This window comes from Callithrix jacchus, chromosome 9 (genome assembly GCF_049354715.1).
Source record: "Callithrix jacchus isolate 240 chromosome 9, calJac240_pri, whole genome shotgun sequence".
Taxonomy (NCBI): Eukaryota; Metazoa; Chordata; class Mammalia; order Primates; family Cebidae; genus Callithrix; species Callithrix jacchus.
The window spans coordinates 7,870,929-7,885,764 of NC_133510.1; the positions used below are offsets into that span (position 1 = coordinate 7,870,929).

Consider the following 14,836-nt stretch of genomic DNA (forward strand, 5'->3'; position numbering starts at 1 on the left):
TATAGTGAGAAGATAATCTATGTAATAGAAAAAATATTTGTGAACCATATATCTCATAAAGGGTTAATAACCAAAACATATAAGGAACTTCTTCAACTTAATTAGCAAAAGTACCAGAAACAACTAGATTAAAAAATGGAAAAATCCGGGCCCGGCGCGGTGGCTCAAGCCTGTAATCCCAGCACTATGGGAGGCCAAGGCGGGTGGATCACGAGGTCAAGAGATCGAGACCATCCTGGTCAACATGGTGAACCCCTGTCTCTACTAAAAATACAAAAATTAGCTGGGCATGGTGGCGCATGCCTGTAATCCCAGCTACTCAGGAGGCTGAGGCAGGAGAATTGCCTGAACCCAGGAGGCGGAGGTTGCCGTGAGCCGAGATCGCCCCATTGCACTCCAGCCTTGGTAACAAGAGCGAAACTCAGTCTCAAAAAAAAAAAAAAAAGGAAAAATCCTTAAATAGATTTTTTTTTTCTAAAGAAGATATACATGTGGCCAACAATCCTTATGAAGAAATGCTCAACATCACTTACTATCAAGCCCACAGTGACTTATCATCTCACAGCTGTTAGGATGGCACAAAAAACAACAGTTTGGTGAGGATGTGGAGAAATTGCAACCATTTTACCCTGTTGCTGGGAGTGCAAAACGGTCCTGCATCTATGAAAAACTATGTAGAGGAACCTACACAACTGAAAACAGAAATAGCATGTGATCTGGCCATCTCATTTCTAGGTATTTATCCAAAATTATTGAAATCAGGATCTTGAAGAAATATTTGCAATCCCTTGTTCACTGCAGCATTTTTCACAAGAGCCAAGATGTGGAAACAATGAAATGTCCATTGATGGATGAACAAATAAAGAAAATGTGGTATATGCATATAATGGGATATTATTCAGCCTTAAAAGGAGGAAATCCTACCATATGCCACTACATCAATGGACCTTGAAGACACTATGCTAAGTGCAATAAGCCAGTCATAGAAGGACAAATATCGCATGATTCCCCTTATCTGAGGTGTCTAAAATAGTCTAACACGGAAGCAGAGAGCAGAATGGTGTTCACCGGGGGCTGGGGGGGTGGACAAAATGAAGAGTTTCAATTTTAATGGCTCTAAATGTTCAGTTATGCAAGATAATAAGTTCTTGAGGTCTGCTGCTTCACATTGTGCCTATAGTTAACAAAACTGTAATATACACTTAACTTTTTAAGAAGGTAGATGCCATAGTGTTCTTACACAATAAAAAACAAAGTAGTATTTGTTAGTATTTGCTATAGAAAAGTGTTTTTTTTCATTTAGTTATCTGCTGTGTTATTTTATTTGCTAAAATTATCTCCTGTATTTGTCATAGGCAATTGAATTTGATTATTAGCAGTGAGGAAATTAAATCACTGTCTATGGTCTCACTGTGAAGACTCCATGTAAATTAATAAATTCTCTAGGCAATTAGGAAGTATCTCAGATTATGGTCCAGGTTTTCTTTTCTTTCTTTTTTTTTTTTCTGAGATGGAGTCTTGCTATGTTGCCCAGGCTGGAGGTGCACTGGTGGCTCATGCCTGTAATCCCAGCACTTTTGAAGGCTGAGGTGGGCAGATCACCTGAGGTCAGGAGTTTGAGACTAGCCTGGCCAACATGGATAAAACCCATCTGTACTAAAAATACAAAAATTGCAGATTCAGATTTTCTAAATCTGGATCTACATTTTTTTCCTTGCTAGGCATACAGAAAATAAAAATTATTTTCTATGACAGGTTTTTAAAAATAAAATTTGAAATCTTACTCTTCTACCAAGAAAAAAAAAGAGGAATGTGTGTTTGAGAATTGCATGGGCAATCTTGATTTAAACATTATTTTCTTATTCAGATTCAGAAAATCCATGAAGCTGCTTCCATATCAGACAAGTAAATCAGATTTTTTCCAAGTGAAAATCGTCTATTAAAGAGTTGGAAAAGAATGTTGCACCTATTATATTTCCTGGGTTGTAGTGATTGTGAATCAGATTTAGACCTAGAAAAAGTAGCAGATAGAGTTGATCAACTCTGAGTAGTGAAGGCAGGAGCCTAGACACTTTTTTGTTTTAATTCTGTTTATGTGGCATATCACATTTATTGACTTGTATATGTTAAGCCATTCCTGCATCCCTGGATGAAACCCACTTGATCACTGTGAACTATCTTTTTTATATGCTATTGGATTCAGTTAACTAGTATTTTATTAAGGAATTTTTGCATCTATATATGCATCAGGGATATTGGTCTGTAGTTTTCTTTATTATTTTTTTTGTTGTTGTTACATCCTCTCCTGGTTTTGGTATTAGGGTGATGCTGGCTTCATAGAATAAAGAGGGAAGATTCCCTCTTTCTCTATTTTGTGGAATAATGTCTGCAGAATTGGTACCAATCCTTCTTTGAATGTCTGATAGAATTCACCTGTGAATTGTCTAGCTGGATTTTATTCTTGGCAATTTTTTGGGTACCATTTCAATCTTGCTGCTTGTTATTGGCCTATTTATGGTTTCTAATTCTTATTGGTTTAAGCTAGGAGGGTTGTATATTTCCAGGAATTTATCCATCTCCTCCAGATTTTCTAATTAATGCATATAAAGGTGTTCATAGTAGCCTTGAATGATCTTTTGTATTTCTGTGGTGTCAGTTGTAATATCTCCCATTTCATTTATAATTGAGTTTATTTGGATTTTCTCTCTTGGTTAATCTCACTAATGACCTGTCAGTTTTATTTGTCTTGGTTAATCTCACTAATGGCCTGTCAGTTTTATTTATCTTTTCAAAGAACCAGCTTTTTGTTTCATTTATCTTTTGCATTTTGTTTGCTTCAGTTTCATTTAGCTCTGCTCTTACCTAAGTTACTTATTTTCTTCTGCTAGGTTTGAGTTTGGTTTGTTCTTGTTTCTCTAGTACCGTGAGGTGTGACCTTAGATTGTCTATTTATGCTCTTTCAGACTTTTTGATGCAGGCATTCAAGGCCATGAAGTTTCCTCTCAGAACAGCCTTTGCTGCATCCCAGAGGTTTTGATAGGTTGTGTCACTATTATCATTCAGTTCAAATAATTTTAAAATTTTGTCTTGATTTCATTGTTGACCCAATGATCATTCAGGTGTCGTTTATTTAATTTCCATGTATTTGCATGGTTTTGAATATTGAAGTCCCCCACTATTATTGTGTTGCTGTCTATCTCATTTCTTAGGTCTAGTAGTAATTGTTTTATAAATTTGGTAACTCCAGTTTTAGGTACACATATATTTGGGATTGTGATACTTTCCTGTTGAACAAGGCCTTTTATCATTATATAATGTTCCCCTTTTATCGTGTTTTAACACTGTTGCTTTAAAGTTTGCTTTGTCTGATATAAGAATAGCTATTCCTGCTTGCTTTTCATGTTCATTTGCATGGAATGTCTTTTTCCACCCCTTTACCTTAAGTTTATGTGAGGCCTTATGTGTTAGGTGAGTCTCTTGAAGGTAGCAGATGCTTGGTTGGTGAAATCTTATTCATTCTGCCATTCTGTATCTTTTTTTTTTTTTTTGAGGTGGAGTCTTGCACTGTCACCCAGGCTAGGGTGCAGTGGGGTGATCTCAGCTCACCGCAACCTCCGCTTCCTGGGTTTAAGTGATTCTCCTGCCTCAGCCTCTTGAGTAGGTGGGATTATAGGCACCTGCTACTGCGCCTGGATAATCTTTATATTTTTAGTAGAAATGGTGTTTTACCATCTTGATCAGGCTAGTCTTAAACTCCTGACCTTGTGATCCACCTGCCTTGGTCTCCAAAGTGCTGAGATTACAGGTATGAGCCACTGCACCTGGCCCTTTCTGTAACTTTTAAGTGGAGGATTTAGGCCGTTTACATCCATGTTAGCATTGAGATGGGAGGTACTATTCTATTCATTGTGCTATTTGTTGCCTGAATACCTTTATTTTTCTTTATTGTTGTTTTATAGGTCCTGTGAGACTTATGCTGGAAGGGGGTTCTGTTTTGATGTATTTTGAAGATTTGTTTCAAGATTTAGAGCTCCTTTTACACTGTTATTAATGATAGTCCTCCTACTGTATGGTGGATCTCTTGACCTGTTCATCCTATATAACTGCAAGTTTGTTGCTTTTGAACTACGTCTCCTCATTTCCTCATCTTTCCTGCCCATGGTATGGACCATTATACTGTTAAAGCAAACTAAATATGTCCTGAGAAGAACTCTATACTTCTATATTTGAGTCCTTGTGGATGAATTGTAACCTAGCTAACTAGACAAACAAAACTGAAAACCTAACTTAGGAGTATGCACCTGTAACAATGACTGAGTCTTAGCCAATCCCAGTGGCCATCCTTCAACCACTCATAGACTGCTAAGGGTTCAAACTGTGTTCAAATAAGGCAAATGTCAACCTGTATAACCAATCTAGTTGTTTCTGTACCTCACTGCTGATTTCTGTTTGTCATTTCCTTTTTTTTTTTGTCTATAAATCTTCTTTCACCATGTGGCTGTGCTGGAATCTCTGTGAATCTGCTGTGATTCTGGGGGCTGCCAGATTTACGAATCATTCATTGCTCAATTAAACTCCTTTAAATTTAATTCTGCTGAAGGTTTTCTTTTATCAATAGTCTATGTGTATTTACCTTCTTTTTCAGATTCCACATACAGGTAAGTCCATATAGTATTTGTCCTTCCATGTCTGGCTTATTTCACTCAGCACAATGTCTTGTTCTCCGGTTCATCCATATTGTTAAAAATTATAGGATTTCCTTCATCCTTAAGGATGAATAATATTTCATTGCATATATACATAGCACCCTAATTTGTTTAATCCATTTTTGGTCAACAGACACTTAGGTTGCTGTTATGTCTTGGCTATTGTGAACATGGAAGTGCTGACATCTCTTGGAGTTGCTTCTTTCATTTCCTTTGGGTATGTACCCAGGTAAGAGATGGCTGGAGTATATGGTAGTATTATTTTTAATTTTTAAAGAGACCCCCCAATACTGTTTTCCCTATGACTGTAACAATTTACACTCCAATAAACAGTGGGCAAAGTTTCCCTTTTCTCTACAACCTCGCCCAAACTTTTCTCTTGACTTTTTGCTAATAGCCACCCTAAAAGGTATGAGGTGATTATGGAAAACATCCAATAAATGTCTGACGAATACTGACAATGCGAGGCCTTTCTATAAGTGCAGGCAGATAATGCGACTTTCTCTTCCCTACTGCACTTCTTTCTCAATCAGTGCTTTTTTGCTAAAAACAGAAAGACAGAATAGGGAAGAAGGCAAATTTATAATGCCAGGTGGATTCTTTTGAATAAGATTCCATAGGGAAAGTTCCTAGTATTAGAAAAAAATCATTTTTAACATACAGTGTAAGCCAGATACTTGGGATGTGGTAAGTAGGAGGAGTACATATGAATGTAATGTTTGGCATTTCAATATAGGCTAAAAAATGAGATATACAGCATATGTTTCAGAGCAGTTCCATATTACTATCATATTGCTGAAAACGTATTACTCTGTTGTTACAGTTACCACAGATAAATGCCATTTGGAATATTTGAAGATGGAAATCACTCTATCTCAATGATAACAGAAGTAATTTCACTTGTTTCTGCTAGGCAGCTCAACTGGAAGTACATTTCAAAATAAAATAAATATTTTCTGAGAAGACTGACGTGAAATCCACAAATTCCCTCGTACAGGGGATTTTTTCTTTTAAATAAACCTGATAAATTGGACCATTAATCTGCAGAGCATGAAACCATTAGTTTCAAAAGAACCAGCAGCTCTATGCACCTATACTTGTCCTTTATGTTTGAAGACTATAAGATGCAACCCACTCACAGAGCTGGCAAATTTGGTTCTTAAATATTTCCTTTTTGGTGAAAAGTTATAGCTATGAGGCATGGGACTGTGGCCAATTCAAAAACCTATGTTTGAATGCATCCATCAGGCTTGCTCAGGAGTTCATTAGTTGTCTTTAAATTGAGTAATTCTTTCCATAGGGATTGGTTTTGGTTTTTACGCCTACATCTAATTTTGTCAGTGCTGCTTTGCTCATCAAAACCTTCTCCATGTTTCTCGATGGATATAAAATGAAATTAGTGAAGGCTGGTGGGGAAACAGTTAAACTCATAAATGAATTGCCATTCGAAGCTAAGGTGGCAAATTCCCTGCTTTTCATCCACATTGCTTTGCCTTTTTTATTCTTTGTAAATGGGCTGGAATTGAGCAATAAGAACCTGTGGCAGTTTTTTACTCCAGATGTACTTAAGCACAATTTTGGAGCTTAATATTCATTCTTTTATGTATTTATACTTTCTACTACTCCCGCCCCCATGAAATCCATCAATAAAGAAAAAAATCATAGCCATTTGTTGTTATTCTATTTCACTTGTCATAACAGTTGTGTGGTCAGAACCAGTGATCCATCTGTAAGGCTGGTTCTAAAACCGTATTCTTTCCAGGCAGCCCTTGCTGAGAGCTGGATGAGTCAGTCATATGCTGAAAGCAGGCTTCAGTAAGCAAAATACCAGGAAGTCTCCGGAAAGTGGGTGTGCTCCCTGTGTGCTAACATGCAGGGAGGAGGGGGCTAGAAGATGTGTCGTGATTATCCCAAATGTGAGTTATGGATTCTCTCTGCAGGTGTTACCTTCTTGAGAGGATTGCAACTTGGCCAGCTCTTTCCAAGCTTCTCTGCTGAGGATAGGCGTTTCCTCAACTGCTCCCGGCTGGCACAGTGAGATGGATTTGATGGCTTTGAGGCTATTTTTCCTACTTTTATTTTATATAAAAAATAAAATGAATATTTTTCCTGCTTATATTTATTTACCCTAAGAAAAGTATGACTTCTGTTATGACTTTTATGACTTCTATCCTACTTACGACTTCCCAAGTAACTTGCTTACACTGTATGTTAAAAATGATTTCTTCCTAATACTAGGAACTTTCACTATGGTTTTCTTCAAAAGAATCCATTGGGCATCATATTTATTTGCCTTCTTCCCTATTCTATCTTCCTAGCAAATATTAGAATAAAGTATTTTAATTAATAAACTAAAATTAATAAGATATATTTTCCTACTTACATTTCCAGGTAAATAAGGAAGAATTGAATGGGTCTCCCATTATTTTAGCTGCTTTAGCAAATACTGCTCTAGGTGGCTTGTGGTCACCTCCTTGCCTTCCATCTCTTTGGTGGGTAGGCTGGGGAACTAGGAGGTTTTGAAAGATGCTTTTCTGATTCCATTTCTTCTATAATAAATTTTCTTTACACTGACCATGTGTCTTTAGTTAGAGAAGCGTAGTTATATTAGTAAAGTTTAAAATTCAAGTACCACAAAACCTGTACAATTTGAAAAACAAAACTCCAAAATTTAAGGGAAAGGCTTGGGATTATTTTTTATTTTTCATTTTTTTCAAATTGAACAATAGAATAACATGCTGAGAAAGGGCACTGTTATTAGGCATTGTTCTGAATAGACTGACACCATATTAAGGAGGCATTAGAATAATGAGTGATGCACTATTTTAAAAAATCCATATATTGAACACTTTTAGTCAATATGCTACAAATTCTGCTTTATAAATGTCAATTTCATGAGTGCTCTGCATCCTAAAAAGCATAAATTCATCTATCTTAGATTTTGCTAATATGTTTCAGTTGAACTGTTTCTGTCTTCCCGTTTGAATATTTGGCTAAGTTTTGTTCCAGACATGTCAAAGACCTGGCCTAGGGAGATAAGGATTAATTTATTGAAAATAATTTACAATATGGAAATCAAGCAGAAATTTAGAGTAACAAGCCCATGTCAATTTCAGTGGATTCATTTTAATGGAGTAATATTTTTTTCTAAATGGAGATACCAAACTACATTTTTTATAAAATAATAGTAATGGTTATCCATCATTTGGTATAAGCACACGATTGATCATTAGCTCAAAGCAGGACAGAACATTTTACTTAGCCATAACTCCATTTAACGTTAGGTTAAGCCATATGACATTGATGATACTCAACCAAATACATTTTTGACACTTAATACTTTAAAAATAAGAACGAAAGAATTTCACTCCTTTCATTTTCATACAATAAATGTTTGCTAGGCACTTACGTTTTGTCAGGTTTTAAGGCTATGTACTTTACTTACAGAGGTGCCTATCATGCCATTTATGAAAGCACATAGAGACTCAGACCCCAGATTGAAATATAAAAATATTGAATGAATAACCAAGTTAAAAATAATAATTCATTTCAATGAGTCCTAATATTTGGATAAAATACATTTATAACCACTATACAAAATTAGTATATATAGCTAATAAAATATTGACACCAAAAGAAAAATAATCCTTATAAGCCCATTACCCAGAAGTAACCACTGTTATACTTTCTGACTCTTTCAACTCGCTGTCGTTCTTTAATAAAAATGGGATCATATTATTTTCTAATATGTTTTTCCCATTAATGTATGGGAAAAACTCTGCACAACAATAAATATTCTTTGCTTATATTCATTATAAGTGACTGTATCATATTACATTTTTGGGGTGAAACTTGAAACTTTATTGTGGTTGCTAATTATAGAGTCCATTGAGAGACAAGAAGTCCTAATCTTCTTAGTCATTACTGTTCAAAGATTGGTCTGTGGAGTAAGGCCCGTTTGAAAACTGGTTATAAGTCATCTATTATAGTTTGTTCAACCTGCTGTAAAAAAATACCACGGACTTAGATAGCTTATAAACAACAGAAATTTATATTTCACAGCTCTAGGGGCTGGGAAGTCAAAGATCAAGGCACGATCAGATTTGGTGCATGATGAGGACCCATTTCCTGGTTTATAGATGGCCATGATTTTGCTGTGTCATCACATGGTAGAAGGGGAGAGGGATCTCTCTGGGGCCTCTTTTACAAAGGAACAAATCACTTCCTGAAGTCCTTCCCTTTAAATATTATCACATTGGAGATGATGTAATCCTGACTATTCTCACTCTTAAGTGGTGGGTAAACATTCAGTACCTACAGACGTAAAGATGGCAACAATACGCAATGGGGACTACTAAAGAGGAGAGGGAGAGAGGGGGGCAAGGATTGAAAACCTGTTTTTCAACAAAGGGAACAAATCACCTACTGAAGTCCTTATCATCAAATATTATCACATTGGGGATTATGTGTTCCCCTCCCCCGCTCAAATTTGTGTGTGGGAGGAGAACACATTGTCTATGGCATTATATGTAACAGAGTAAACATATCAATGGAGGATTTGCCTTTAAAACTTTTTTTTTTTGGCTGGGTGTGGTGGCTCACACTTGTAATCCTAGCACTTTGGGAGGCCAAGGCAGGCAGATCACATGAGGTCCGGAGTTCAAGACCAACATGGAGAAAGCCGGTCTCTACTAAAAATGCAAAAAATTAGGCAGGTGTGGTGGCACATGCTTGTAGTCCCAGCTACTCGGAAGGCTAAGGTAGGAGGATGGCTTGAACACAGGAGGCAGTGGTTGCAGTGAGCTGAGATCGTGCCATTGCACTCCAGCTTGGGCAACAAGAGCAAAACTCTTGTCTCAAAAAAAAAAAAGTTTTTTATATTTTTCAATTTTAATTTTTGATTTGAGGGTACATACACAGGTTTGTTATCTGGATATATTGGGTGATGCTAAGGTTTGGGAAACAAATTATCTCATCACCTATGTATGAATCACAGTACCCAACAGTTAGTTTTTCAACCCTTGACCCCCACTCTCCCTCTCTCCTTTAGTAGTCCCCATTGTCTATTGTTGCTATCTTTATGTCCGTGAATACTGGATGTTTATCTGCCAGTTATAAGTGAGAATAGTCAGGATTCGGTTTTTAGTTCCTATGTTAATTTGCTTAGGATAATGGCCTTCAGCTGTAATCGTGTTGCAGCAAAGGACATGATTTGTTCTCTTCTATGGTTGCATAGTATTCCATGGTGGATATGTACCGTATTCTCTTTATCCAGTAAACTGCTGATAGGCACCTAAGTTGATTCCTTGATTTTGTTATCACAAATACTGCTGTATGAACATGTGAGGGCATGTGTCTTTTAGGCAGAATGAGTTGTTTTCTTTTGGATACATACCCATTAATGAGATTGCAGGTCAAATAACACTTTTGTTTTAAGTTTTCTGAGAAATCTCAAACTACTTTCCATAGTGGCTGAACTAATTTACATTTCCACCAACAGTGTAGGAGCATTCCATTTTCTCCACAGCCTCATCAGCATCTGTTGTTTTTTGATGTTTTGGTCACAGCCATTCTGATTGGTGTGAGATGCTATCTCATTGTGGTTTTGTCTTACATTTCTCTGATGATTAATGATGATGAGCATTTTTTCATAAGTTTCTTGTATGTCTTCTTTTCAGAAGTGTCTGTTCATGTATTTTGCCCATTTTTAAGGGGGCTATTCATTTTCTGCTTGTTCAAAAAAGTTCCAAATGGATTCTAGTTATTAGATCTTTGTCAGATACAGTTTGTGAACATTTCCTCCCTTTCTCTAGGTTGTCTGTTCACTCTGTTGATAGTTTCTTTTGCTGTGAAGAAGCTCTTTAATTTAACTAGGTCCACTTGTCAATTTTTGTTTTGGTTAGAATTACTTTTGAGAATTTAGTCATCAATTCTCTCCCCAGGCCATTGTCCAGAATGGTGTTTCTTAGGTTTACTTCTAGAATTCTTACAGTTTGAGGTCTTGCGTTTAAATTTTTAATCTATCTTCAGTTAATTTTTGTATATGGTTAATTTTTATATATGGGATCCAGTTTCATTCTTCTGCATATGGCTGACTGCTATCCCAGCAATATTTATTACTTAATAGGTAATTCTTTCTCCATTGCTTATTTTTGTCACCACTGTGGAAGATCAGATGGCTTTAGATGTTCTACATATCAGATGGCATAGGCTTCATTTCTGGGTTCTCTGTTCTGTTCCATTGGTCTATGTGTCTGTTTTTGTAAGACTATCATGCTGTTTGGGTACTGTAGCCATATATTGTAGTTTGAAGTTGTGTAATGTGACACCTCTGGCTTTGTTCTTTCTGCTTAGGATAGCTTTGGCTATTTTGGCTCTTTTCTTCAGTCTGTATACATTTTAGATTTTTTTTCTAGTTCTGTGAAAAATGATGTTTGTAGTTTGATAGGAATCAAATTAAATGTATAGATTGCTTTGGGCAGTAGGGCCAAGTTAATGATATTGATTCTTCTTATCTATGAGCATGGAATGTTTTTCCATTTGTGTGTGTCATCTGATTTCTTTTTGTAGTATTTTATGGTTCCTCTTGTAAAGATTTTCACCTCCTTGTTTAGATGTACTTGCAGGTATTCTTTTTTTGTGTGTGTGGCTATTATAAAGGAGATTGCATTTTTGATTTGGCTCTCAGCTTGAATATTATTGGTGTATAAAAATGCTACTAATTTTTTTACATTGATTTTTTATCCTGAAACTTTGCTGAAGTTGTTTATTAGTTCCAGGAAGTTTTGGTGGAGTCTTTAGGGTTGTCGATGTATAGAATCATATTGTCCATGAAGAGAGATAGTTTGACTTCTTTTCCTATTTGGTTGCCTTTTATTTCTTTCTCTTGCCTGCTTTCTCTGGCTACCAATTCCAGTACTATGTTGAATAGGAATGGCGAGAGTGGGTATCCTTGTTTTTTTCCATTTCTCAAGGGGAGTGCTTCCAGTGTTTGCCTGTTCAGTATGATGTTGGCTGTGGGTTTGTCGTAGATGCACTTACTATTTTGAAGTATGTTCCTTTGATGTCTAGTTTGTTGATGGTTTTTATCTTCTTGTTGAATTAAACCCTTTATCATTATGTATTGCCCTTCTTTGTCCTTTTTTTTTTTTTACCATTGTTGGTTTAAAGTATGTTTTATCAGATATAAGAATAGCAACGCTTGCTTTTTTTTTTTTTTTATGGGATGGGGTCTTCCTATGTTGCCCAAGCTGGTTTTGAACTCTTGGGCTCAAGCAATCTTTCTGCCTTGCCCTCCCAAAGTGCTTGGATTAGAGGTGTGAGCCACTGTCCCTGGCCTGTGATCCCTGCTTTTAATTTTCTGTGTTTGCATGGTTGGAGATCTTTCTCCAACCCTGTACTTTGAGCATATGGGTGTCTTTACATGTAAGATGGGTTTCATGAGCACAGCAGACTGATGAGTCTTATATATATTTTTCAGGCTTAATTCACTTTATTTTTCTTTCTTTTTTTAAATTGCATTTTAGGTTTTGGGGTACATGTGACGAACATGCAAGATTGTTGCATAGGTACACACATGGCAGTGTGATTTGTTACCTTCCTCCCTTTCACTGGACGGGGAGGTGTGGGTCTCCCCTATATCTGGAGACTCTGGTGTGGGTCTTGACTAGGTGGTCAGTGAATTTCTGATAGGGAGACTTGGGGAATACAGTCTCCTTCCAGAGGTGGGGGGTGGGTCAGGTAGTTGTAGGTCTTAGAGATGGCATCAAAGGTGGCTTTGGCGAAGTTGCCCAGGGTGGCAGTGTAGCCCTGGCTGAGGTGTAGCAGTCATCAATCCCAGCCATCATGAGCATCTTCTTGGGCACAGGCCCAAAACAATACAAGTGCTCCTGGAAGCACAGATGAGGCACCCCAGCATAGAGCCACAGCAGCCTGTCACCTTGCAAGGGATAGTGTTGGGCTTGGATCTTCTTCCCCCAGTAGCCTCTGCACATGGGGACAATGGAGAAATTGGCTAGGATGATGGCCCTGCGGATGGCAGTGGCCCCCTCCTTGAACACCCAGACAGACATAGCCATTGTAGTTCCCAATGGCAATAAACACCTTGAACCTGGTGAGCTGGCCAGCTCGGGTCTGCTTCTGCACAGGCACAATCTTCAAATCCCTTTCCTTGAGAGAGGCCCCCAGGAAAAAGTCAGTTATCTCAGATTCCTTGATGAGCAGTGAGAAGAGCTAGGTCTCCAGGGGAACTTGATCTTTACGTCCTTGAGCAAGTGGCCCAGCTTGGTGACAGGCATCCATTCCTTGTCCTCGGCCTACCCTTGTGAGCTCTGTGGTCTCTGCCCCATCCCCAGCCTGCCCTGGGATGCCACTGCTGAAACCTCCATGAAAGTCACTGTGGTTCCCCATCCTAGGGCCCCTGGGACCCTCTGCAACCATGTCTGTCATTTGGTGTTTTCTCCCTGTGTTATCTGCCATTTGGTGTTTTCTCAGAGGAGAAGCAAGTCTTGTATATTTATCAAGCTTGCCACTCTGTCTTTTAAGTGGTGCATTTAGACCATTAACATTTAAGGTTAATATTGATAAGTGAGGTTTCCATCCTACCATGAAGTTGTTAACTGGTTGCTTGTGCTTTCTACTGTGTAGTTGTTTTACGTGGTTTGCAGGCTATGTACTTAAGTGTGTTTTCATGGTCATAGGCACCATTCTTTCATTTCTGTGTTTAGAACTCCCTTAAAGATCTCTCTTCAGCCTGGTCTAGTGATAATGAATTCCCTTAGCACTTGCTTGTCTGGAAAATATTTTATTCCTTTTTCACTTATGAACCTTAGTTTGGTGAGATATAGAATACTTGCTTGGAATTTCTTTTCTTTAAAAATGCTGAAAATAGGCCCCAAATCTCTCCTGGCTTGCAAGGTTTCTGCTGACAAGTCCTCTATTAGCCTGATGAGGTTTCGCTCTTTATATTATCTGCCCTTTTTCGCCTAGCAGCATTTAAGATTTTTTCTTTAGCGTTGCCCTTGGTCAGTCTGGTAGCTACATAGTTTGGAGTCTACATGGCTCGATATTTGTTTTGCATCGTATCTCACAGGTATTCTCTGAATGTCTTTTATCTGGACATCTACCTTACTAGCTAGATTAGGGATGATTCTTGAATTATTCCCTCACCTATATTTTCCACGTTGTTTGCTTCTTTCCTTCTCCCTCGGAAAAGCCAATAATTCCCTATTTCATGAATACTGTTTGTTTTAAAAATTCTTCTTTTTTATTTTTGCCATATTGGGTTAGTTCAAAAGACCAGTCTTTGATCTCTGAAGTTCTTTCCTCTGCTTGGTTCAGTCTATTGATAAAGGTTTCATTTGTATTTTAGAATTTCTTAGGTGAGTTTTTCAATTCTAGTAGCTGTGATTGATTTCTTTTTAAGATGTTTATCTTTTTAAGATGTTCTTTTCTTTTTAAGATGTTCACTTCCTGGGTTGCTTTAGAAGTTCCTTTTTGGTGATTGTCAACCTTGTCTTACATCCGAATGAGCTTCCCTGCAATCCATGCTTTGAACTTTTACTTATTATTTTCAAATTTTTGTTTTTGGCTAGGAACCATTGCTGGAGAGAGAGGTCAATCTTTTGGTGGTTTCACTACATTCAGACTTTCCATGGTGTTATAATTCTTGTGCTGGTTGCATCTCATCTGGAGATACTGACACTTCTAATTTTTGTAATTTTTTTCATTCAGGTAGGACTTTAAAAAAATTTATTTCCTTATAATGTTACTACTATTATTCCCTTTCCCTTCTCCCACTCCCTATAAGATGTGACTATAGAGAATTCTGAGTAAGGTCTTTTGGTTTTGCTTCTATAGCACTATGCACTTGTTCCAACAGGCTTTATATTAGACTGTGAATTTTGTCCTCCAAGCCTGTAGATAACATTTATAAACAAGACCCAGCTGTGGTCAAAGTGGCTGGGTATGTACTTGGTCCCTGTTTAGAAGTGGAAGTTCTCTGTTGCCCCAGGCAATGAGTTGATTCATAGAATACATATCGGTCTGAAGTCCCTGCTCTGCCCTGCAGGGACAAGATCCACAAAGGGCGGGGCCAGTTGGGCAGGCTGCCTGTAGGTCTCCTGAAGCAG

The 14,836-nt window shown here is 37.6% G+C and overlaps 1 protein-coding gene across 1 annotated transcript in view; it reads right to left on the bottom strand.

Annotated features, from left to right (window-relative positions):
• The window catches only part of PTPRO (protein tyrosine phosphatase receptor type O), a 287,340-nt gene that overhangs the window by 155,996 nt on the left and 116,508 nt on the right, over window positions 1-14,836 (bottom strand). The gene's annotated exons all lie outside the window — the stretch shown is intronic.